Source organism: Lactuca saligna, chromosome 2 (assembly GCF_052625555.1).
Source record: "Lactuca saligna cultivar CGN05327 chromosome 2, ASM5262555v1, whole genome shotgun sequence".
NCBI classification, from domain to species: Eukaryota; Viridiplantae; Streptophyta; class Magnoliopsida; order Asterales; family Asteraceae; genus Lactuca; species Lactuca saligna.
Genome location: NC_136418.1, coordinates 190428930 through 190439591, shown reverse-complemented (window position 1 = coordinate 190439591; position 10662 = coordinate 190428930). Strand labels below are relative to the sequence as shown.

General features: G+C 29.7%; 2 long non-coding RNA genes across 2 annotated transcripts; both read left to right on the top strand.

Moving 5' to 3' along the window:
- Positions 1–202: 202 nt before the first annotated feature.
- On the top strand, positions 203–2321 carry LOC145029460 (uncharacterized). The gene is made up of 2 exons (XR_013676555.1): positions 203–1311; positions 1404–2321. It is a non-coding gene; the product is annotated as an uncharacterized LOC145029460 (long non-coding RNA).
- A 5600-nt stretch (positions 2322–7921) lies between these two features.
- LOC145028615 (uncharacterized) lies at positions 7922–10301 on the top strand. Its single transcript, XR_013676087.1, has 4 exons — positions 7922–8381; positions 8470–8604; positions 9336–9496; positions 9859–10301. It is a non-coding gene; the product is annotated as an uncharacterized LOC145028615 (long non-coding RNA).
- The last annotated feature ends 361 nt before the right edge of the window (positions 10302–10662 follow it).

The following is a 10662-nucleotide window of genomic DNA, read 5'->3' as shown; positions in this document are numbered from 1 at the left end:
TCAATGTTTTATTGAATTTTAAAAGGTACAAGCTTTTATACTATATACAATAACTTTAGTCATTAAAAATAGTGACAAACATGTTATCTAAATACCTCAAACTATCAAACTATTTTGTGGCCAATTGAGTCGGTCAAACATTTGACCCAGCTGCTGGCTCACCTATCTATTTCCTTTCTCTTCTTATCTTTTGACCTTTTCTTTCCCCTTTATCCGCCCAATTTGTAGTTTATAATACACAAAACATTGGAGAATGGCAATTTGATATCCATAAACTGAAAATATACTCTCTCCAAACTCATTCAACGCTCTGTAAACCTAACCCCTTTCACCATCGCCGACACCATCCTTACCGGTCACTCTCATCCATGGATCACTTCTTCGAATTGTCTTTAAAGACAACACCTATGTCGTAACTCATCCCGATCCATTGATTTCTTTTCAATTCAAAGAAATAATACCAGTTTCTTATGCAATTGATGCTAGGAGGGTTACCCATTCCACCACTAGAAGATTATGACTTTTATGGGGGTTAAAAGGGAGAACGATCAAACATGTGGAGATGTTTTTTCTGCTTTTGATCCCATCGCCGCTCTAGGACTTTTACATCACCATCGGATCAAAACCACTAGGACTTTGGTGTGTTTTCTTTTGCAGCCAAACACAAAGAAAAAAACAGACGCCACCTTCTTCTTATTTTCTTCTTTGTTTGCCCGATAAAGGTAATGGTTTTGGTTCTCGATGGTGCTGCGGTGTTCATCGGCTGGAAAGTGAGGTTCACAGAGGTGACATCGGTAGTTTAAGGAGGCTGTAATAGATTGCGATTTTCAGTAGTGGAGGATTGTGGTTGGCGGTGATTAAGGCGTGCATCTAATGTCTCAAAATTGATGTCTCCATAAACACTTTCACTATCGATTACATCCTCATCTCCACACCATTGATGTGCTGAAAACGAAGAGCCCTAACCTTTTATTTGGATTTTTGAATATTGGTAATATAGCTTCGATTTTTATTTTTATATCTGGTTCTATAGCTTTGACTGAAGGTAATATAGCTTTCCTGTATTTGAATGTATGATTTATATTGTAGACTCTAATATGTAGGATTGTCTTTCTTATTAGGCTCCATAGGATTTAACAATTTTGATTAAATGTGTTGATATAAATAAAATGTAAGGTTGTTTACGTATGCTCATATGTTTTTTGCAGGCTTTCCAATATAACCCTACAAAAAAGATACGCTTTCTTCATCATCCTTTCTATTCTTAGGCTTTCTTCTTCATCTAGGGTTTTTGTGAGTTTTGTTTTCTATGTAGGTAGAAATAACCCACTCTAATGTTTCTCTTTATTTCTGTTTTTTATAGTTTTCTTATTTTTATGTGATAATTGGTGTGTTCTTATCAGGTTATTCTACATTGCAAGTGTCTGTGTGACACACACATAAGTCGATCTTGAAACAGGTCTTTGTCTTTGTCAGGAGATGTATTTGAGTTTTTTTTTTCATTTTTGTGCAAGTAGCTGTTCATTTATTTTCAATTTCAGGTTAAGTAAATCAGATTTTAAGTTTGAAGCACTTACTAATTGTATTTTATTTGGGAAAAATTAAAAACTAATTTCTTAGTTATGGTTGAATGGATTTTTTTTTTGTTGTTTTTCCTTAGTTTTATATGCTATAGTTCAAGAGATGATGTTGGGTTTTGGTTCATTTTGATTTTTGTGATTTGTCACAGACTCTTTTTTACAGAAATATTTAAAAAGACGATACAAAAGTTTGCTCTAAGTGGTGGTGTAATTTCTCTGAGGGAAGGTAAATCGAGAGAAAGTTTCCACAGGATGTGTATTAACTTTTCTAGAATCATAAAGATTGTGAGATTCTTTTATATATTTTTGGTTTGCAAACATTTTTTTGGTTATTTGTTTTATTCTAATCCATATTTTGTGATATATCATTTTTTATTTCAAAAACAAATGTTAATATAGCTTTATGTTTTGTTGTTTTTTAATAGAGTACTCTTTTAAAGAGTCGAGGATGGCTGCTAGATCAAGAAACACCTGTAGTACATATGCAATTAGAAAATTGAAGAGATTGTTTATTACAATCCTATCGTTTGCTTTTTGTTATTTAGGTATAGGGTAATCATGTTATGAGCTTCTCCTTTATCTTTTTACATTTTTGGGTGCTTGTAAATTATAGCATTATTGTTTTCAAAATCTACACTTGATACGCATAAACCCTTCCAACAATCTAACCATGTCGGCTAAAACATGATTAATGGATTTTGATCTTGGCTTGAAATTGTTAATTATCAAGTCTTCTCTTTATAGGACGATGCAAATCTTGTAGTCTCTAAACATGACAATAATAAAAAGTTACATTTTAAAGGTTATTCATGTGATATATATATATATATATATATATATATATATATGTGTGTGTGTGTGTGTGTGTGTGTTACTATAAACAGGTACAATGGCAGGATAGTTACCTAAAACCGATGTTTTCTTGGCTACAAGAAATTTTGGATCAATGTATTTCTTACATCAGCTACAAGGTATTTCCTAATAAACTTGGTACTTCCTTTAAATATTTAAGAGCATGTACTTTGGATTAAAAGACTGCCATGCTTCCACATTGTGGATAAAAAAACCAACATTTTAGGTCAAAATAACATGTACTCTAAATTCTTTTCTTATTTACACTACAAAGGTAAAAGAATCTACTTAGCATTAACATTGTAGTTTTAGTTCTTTTCTTATTTGGACATTATTCTTTGAAAAATCTACCCAAATATAGCATCACTAAATGTTTTGTATATGGATGAAGTTACGTGTGGCTAGATCTTCTAAACGGTTGCAATAATAAGAAATAAAAGTAGGGTGCTATAATGATAAAACTAATGAAAGTGATATTAATTATTGAATTTAACCTTTGGATTTTGACTTTTAAGCTTAAACATATACCGTGCATTTTGACTTTTCAGGTTGACCATAAAAAATTCCTATGGAAAATAAAATAGATCCCTTGCAAATGGAACATTAGGTGGAATTGGTTTCTCTATTAGTTGGTTAAACAAGGTCTAATGTCTTTTACTTAACTGGTGTTGGGGTGAGGTTTCCTATTAATCATTGTGTAGATATGTGATATAACAATAATTTATTTAATTTTCTTTTTATTTTATGTGTGTTTTTGTTGTTTATTATTCAATAAAAATTATATTGGAAGAAGAGAATAGAACATTGTCAAAATCATGTTTCTTTTGGGTAAGTTGCCACTGAATAACAGAAAAAGATAATGTGAGCATTTTCTTTTTTTGTTTTCATGTTTTGCTTATTAAGTATTGTTAGTAATACGTGTTATTTGTGAAAGTATTTTTTTTTTTTTTAAATATTTGATGTATATGTTAGTTTATTACTTATACATTACAATCATTTATCTAATAGGATCACAATCGTTCACCGATTAGTTATATCTAATTAGTATAGCTTTTAAATTGAAACAAATAGATAAATACAAATATTTTTTTTTCTAATAAGAATGACAAAGCATGGCTTCTAGTTTATAGACATTATAAGAGTTCAAACAAAATGTCTATGAAATATCTTCATATAATGAAAACATAAATATGTTTCATAGTCCTCAAATTTTGACTTGGAAACATGAATGTAAAATAATAAATCGGAATACGTATATTTGTATTTTTACTTTACACATACAATTTAAAAATTATGTATCATTAAACATGACAATGGATTTAATATTACCATTTAAGTTATATAACTCAATTTACACATGAAATTTAAAAAATAGTAACATTTCTTGATAAAATATTATATTTTTATTATATATCAATTTATAACAATGGATTTAATATTACCGTTTAAGTTATATAACTCAATTTACACATGAAATTTAAAAAATAGTAACATTTCTTGATAAAATATTATATTTTTATTATATATCAATTTATAAGAGAAGTTCAAGTCTAACCATTTTTTTCAATGAGATTATAAAAACATAAAATTATGAAATAAAAATACGAGAAATATAAATAATCACCATATATTTTCGATCAAAATTGAAATAATACATCACATTGAATGTTTTCCAAAAAAAACAACATATTTTTAAAAAAGGAAAAAAAACAATAAATGACGAAACTAAAATCCTAACATGCAACTATTCACCGAACAAAACTATTAATTGTCTACCTTATTTTCAGATTCATATGTTTTGAGCACCTTCATTACATATGTTGCAATTCATTTAATCATTTGTCTATCACTCTGTATTGCATGGCTATCACAATATTGCATATAAACTATTCACATAATCGATCCCCAATGCAAGCTGTAATCACTAAAACGAAAATATTCGCCGAAATAAAACTAATAGTGCCGAGAGAGTAGACTGCATAGATTACAAGTGTAAGGTAAACAAGTGTAGAAAATAATTTATGAAAAACTATTTGCACCCGTCGCTTGGCGCGGGTAAACGACTAGTATATATATATATATATATATATATATATATATATATATATATATATATATATATATATATATATATCCCCTATTATAATAAATAAGTATTAAATCGCCACGTGTCACTCTCTAAGCCTCCCCCATTCGTTTTTTCCCGCTCTTTTCACTATGTCGAATCCCGAAAATGCCCCTCGGCTCTATTAAACTGCCAGCTAATTAAAAACCGCTCCTGTTTTCTCTGCATTTAAAAACCAAAAAATCGGGGTCATTAAATCAAGATTAGGTTTTCCTTTGACCACGTTATTAAAATCCTGAAAATTAGGAATTTAAATCGAGTATGTTATCTTATATTTTCCTGAAGATTATGTTTTCCAATCGATGTTTTTAAATGAATTTCAGCAATATATGACAATAAATCAGGTATGTTATCTTATCTTAAAAAAAATTAATAACGTCAGACCCAATTTCATTGTTCTATATACGACAACAATTCGTTTATTTTACCATTGTTCCGTGATCGATATAGTAGCAGACACTGAAGTTCTCACTTTGATTCCATTTTCTTCTGCGAAGTTTGTCTGTATTTCTGCCATCAGGTAATTTATTTCTGAACATCTTTTTTCAGTCTTTGCCTCAGAATCAAAACTTTTTGCTGTAGTCATCCTGTGTATACATGAAGACAATATCGTAAATCAAATAAATCCAGAAACAATAAAAAAGATATGAAAACCTAAAACTCAAAATTGCAAAAAGATAAACAATTTCTTCGTTTTTTGTGGTTCATTCGTTTGACTCTTTATACTCTAATAATAGTTACTGTAGTCTGTAGATCATGTTGTTTTTGGTATTAACTTCTTTCAATTGTTTGTTTACAATAATTCATACACTAAGATTTCTAATAAGAATCTTTCAAGCTGTTCTTTTATCTTTATCTTCTTATGCATGTTGACATTACATAATCTGTAATTCAGTATTACCTTCTTTGTCAAACCTTTTTAAATGGCTCAATATCACAATTTTATTCAAATTCCTGCATTAAATATCATGAATTTGTATAAATTACGCTTCTATGATTCAATATCTTTTCTACATTACTATTAAATCAATTATGTTTCTCATCTTTTATAGTTTAAAAACATTATCAATCTTGTAATTTAAATCAGATATATATTGACTAGCTTAATGTATTAAGATATCAGTCATTTACATATTTGTTATTCTTTTTTTCCAGTCATTTCTTTTATGTTTAATTTAAATATTGTGAAAATTAGTTATTGACCAATGTATACTTCTGTTTGTTTGTTTGTTCTTTCTTTCTTTTTGATTCGGAACAAAAAATGATGTTAATTCTTATTCATCCTGTAATGAAAGTATATTGTTATTTCTACCATTTGTTGTGTTCAAATCTTATTGTCAATTGCTGGAAATAGCAATCAAGATTGAATTACTTATAGGAAGCCAAAAACAAATAATAAGAATCCGAAAACCTAAAAATGAGAATTGCAAAAAGACCCTAATTTTCTGTGTTTTTTTTATTCGGAACTAAAAAGACAATGAAGTACATTGTTATTTCTTCAAACCAATGAATGTATAAGAAAACAGATATGAAAGTAAATAATAAACATATCAACAAAAGTAAATTGCTATTTTTTTTTTCCATTTATCAATCAATTGTACTTTTATTATTTATGTGTTGAATAAAAGAATAATGGTAGGATCATATATACCACAGATTCTCAGCCATGCTTCTTAATTGCAAGAATGACATTTATACATGGTTAGCGGCCAAACAAGCTTTCACCTACTCACATACACACATTCCGAATTAGCAAAATGCAACTCTCGAAGAATATCAATGGAGATTACAGATTACGATTGTGTACCTGGTTAGCAGCCAAACGAGTTTCTCTATCGCGATATCCTCAGGATCGCCTTGCAGTTCCGACACTGTTAATTAGCAAAACGGTCAATCAAACTGCCACAATAATTCAATAGTGTTTCGGAGATTATCAGGGATGAGTAATTGAGTAATATACATACACTCGAGCTTAAGCGACTGAAACGGAATGGATTGCCCTAAAATTACTTTAACTTCCTCAAGCTTCTTCGCGTTTCCTGTCACAAACGTTACTGGAGGTAACTTCAACAAACCAGTACCCGCCGCTAACTGCGCCGCCGCCATTTTCCTGCTCTCTTACTCCTCCACCATTCTCCTCTCACCGTTCAGCTGCCGGTTTTTCCCTTCGTCTTTATTGCTGCTCTCAGTATCAACGCCCCTACTACTCTAATTTGCCCAATAGCTTTTTCCAGATTTCCGAATTCCGATTGTGTATCGGATAAAGCCCAATAGCTTTTTAATGACATGTGATAGGAAGAAAATATTTGAGATGAAGATACTGGCTTTTAGATTCATATTTTAGTTAATGTGGTTATACATAAATCGAATATGTCTAAACGATTTTCGGATTCCAACTAATTTTCTTATATTTATAGTAATTTGATTTTATTAATAAAATTGCATGACAAAACTCATGGTAGAGAACGAATTGTTATATCAATAGCTAAAGGTCAATTATGATTTGAAAGCACAAGTCTCTCTAATATATGCATATGGTAGAGAATGAACTGCTACATCTAATAAATAAATTTTAATAAAAAAACACTTACAATTATTTAAAAGCGAAAGATATAATATTCGACCATATACACAAATTCCATTAAACTAAGAAAAAACGAGATATATTTTAAAAATGTTTTCTTAATTAACTTTTATGGAAAAAAAGTTTTTCTAGATTTATTGTTTAATGGTTTGTATTATGAGTTTATGATGTAATGACCTCAATTTTTAGTGATATATACATAATTTTTATTTGTCTCATCTACGCTATATATTATACAAGTATAGTTATTATCAAATATCATTAATAAAATTTTTAATATTTTTAGATTATCTTTATATTTATTTTGCGTAGATTTGTATACAAATAACGTGTTAGTCGCGTTGCCACATAAAAGATTCGAGTTTGTTTCACTCCAAGAAGTGGCTCAACCAGTTTGGGGGTTTAAGCGTCAAAAATATGGGTTCTTTTGGTTTTTATTATACTTAACGTTCATCTATTATCCAGGATTGCGACTGACAATAATAAAATAAAAAGTTAAAAAAAATACAATATTACAATTCATAAGTTTTCTAAATTAATTATATATTATTTTATTACATAATTAATTTTTTAATTCTATTTAAAATTAACACCAGTAGGTTCCACGGGTTTTAACCTTTTATATATATATATATATATATATATATATATATATATATATATATATAGATATAAAAGTACCCAATTACACGTGGCAATTGTTTAGCGGAGAATTTCCCCGCTCAAAGTTTCCATCTGAAGTTCCGAAAATGACCTTCCGCCTCTTAGTACCCCATCCACCTTCTCCCCTAATCTTGCATATCTCCTGTTACTTCCTAAATTACATTTTGGATTCAAATTTTGAAATCCTAAAATGGTAGATATCCCCTAAATCTCGGAAATTATCGGCATTCATCTTTTTTCTCCATTGATCCGAAAATGGTAGGTCCGACTATTACCGTCAAAAGAAACCTAGCCACGAATCTCCGACCAACTCATTAATCACTCTGCATTCTTTGGCATTCAAAGCATCTTCTAGCCACATACATCCTCTGGTACCGTCAATTATGGAGCTCAATTTTCTGAAATCAGGAATTTCCCTTTGCACAATTACGTTCTTTGCTTTCACCCTCGTCACATCTTTCCCATTTTATTCGGTTCAGTCGTTGTTTGTATCAACTTTAAGATAATCATTGCTTCATACTTCAGGATAATCGGTGGATTCTTCTTCTTATTGGCCCGAAGACTACATCTTCTTCAGGTTAGTAGTTTCTTTCAACAAATCCTTTTGATTTAATGGCGCTCTCATTGAAAGTGTTAAAATTGAAATTGACAGTTTTCTTCAATAGCTTCTTCAGGTTCTGCAACCTGTAATTAAAATTGATGCTTCAAGTCTATGGTTCGACAGTCTATGATAGAAATGGTTCGACAATCTACTATTGAAATTGATCTGCACTGTATCATTTGAGGGTACAAATTAACAGGTAAAGTTGTGTTTCATAATTTTAATGAATGTGTAGATAAAATCAATGAGATTTTAACTTTCTTAAACTGGTTTTCAATTCTTAAATAAGAGGAATAAGATTATTGTTTTTAGGCATGCATATTGCAGATTGGGACCAAAGTTGTGGTTTTTGTAAATGGTTATTAAAATTACTGATTTTTGAAATGGGAAGTTGGGATTGAAGTTTTGATTATTGTTCAAATGGGCATTTCAGAATATTGGTTTTTGGACATTGGTTTTAAAAAGTTGGGATCAAAGCTGTGATTTTCCCTTATGGGTATCTTGGGTGGTGAGGTTATTGATTTTGGAGATGGGTTGCTTAAATTGGTATAAAAAGATTTGATTATTTTTTTAATTTTTATTTTAGCTTATTGACGTTTAGACACAAGTTTTCAAAATTTAGAATAAAATTTTCTTGCTTCTTGATGTTTTGTGAGTCTTTGATTTCTTGATTATCCTAATTGTAGTCCATATGTGAGTCTACATAATGATTATGCTTTTTTGGTTTTTGAGTTTGAATTGATCTTTGCATGGATGTTCTTTGATGACTGACCCTTAATGGAGATTAAGCCAAATAAATATTTATTTCCCAGGTACGTTGTTTTAGTTTTCAGTTTTCCATATGATTGTTTATTTATGTATTCATTTACAAATGAGCCTTCTGATGTTAAATACTTATGGTAGTTTTCCATGTTAAACTGCTATTTTCAGCTTGTAGGTGGGGCAGAAGAAGCGTTTTATGAAGGTTCAATGAAATTTGCTGATTACTTGAGGTGGATTTTGGATTTTTACACAATATATTGAAGTGCCATCCTAAGGTGATCCTGGCTTGCTTCCTGAAGTTGTGGATCATATTGCCCAAGGGTAAAAAGGTAATTGGATTCATTTGTGTGGTTTTATTATGATGATTGAAGATTAAATAGAAAGCACTGATTAGAGGTAAGGGTATGGGTAAGTAAACAATTAAAACATTATATGATTACAAATGACCAAATTGCCCCAAATACCTTCATCATCTGCTCATGCATTAGAAATTAGTTACTATAAATTGGATTTTGACCTTCAAAATCTGAGAACACACTGTGAAAGAGCTTCATAAAAAATGGTAAAAAAAAAAAAAAAAAAAAAAACTATTGCAGGCTTTTAATCGGCATAAAAAAAATAGTGATGCTGGAAGATTTGCTAGAACCTATAAGTTTACCTGTCACTACTCAGCAATGGAACTGATTTGCAGGTAAATATATTTGGTTTATCATGAAATTTTGATATATTGAGAGTGCAATTGGACCAATCCATGAGACTGATTAAGCAGTATGATCAAATTTTCAATAGAATACCCCAAATGCCATTTCTTGAAAGTTGCATTTGCGTTTGTTCTAAGCATAGATGGAAGTCTTGACTCTTGATGGAAGCTTTTGTTTTAATTTTGGTTTGCTTTGAGTTTGAGTTTGAGTTTTTTGTTTTATTAAACCATTTTTTTTAATGGCTCTTCGCCCCTTCCTAAGTGCACTCATTGCTTTTGATTTAGAATATTGAATTGAATTTTCATGAATTTGGAATTTGTTGTTCCTACTATATTTAACTTTTTGTATTGAACTTTTGGTTTGATGTACTTGTAGTTCATATCAATGTCATGCCTTTTTTGAAATAAGAATTGTCAAAGTCATATCATTATTGTATATCCTTTTTATGAGTTAGTAGTGGTGATTCCGCTCAACATTATTTCTTTTTATATTAAATTGTTATATTAAGTTATTGTTATAAAAATCCTGACATTTGGAACAACTTAATTTAAGATGACTATGATTATAATTGTTGTTATATTAAGTTATTGTTATGATAATCTGGGGCATTTTCGAGCAAGTTAAATTAAGATAAGGGCTATGATTATAATTGTAAACGTTGGAGAAAAAATAATTTTGAATGTTTAGTTGTATACTTTATTGATAAGCATCTTAAACATAATAATTGTTTTTATATTTAACTATTATTATATTATCACTTTTAGTTTATATAGATATTATAGATTTTATTAGTA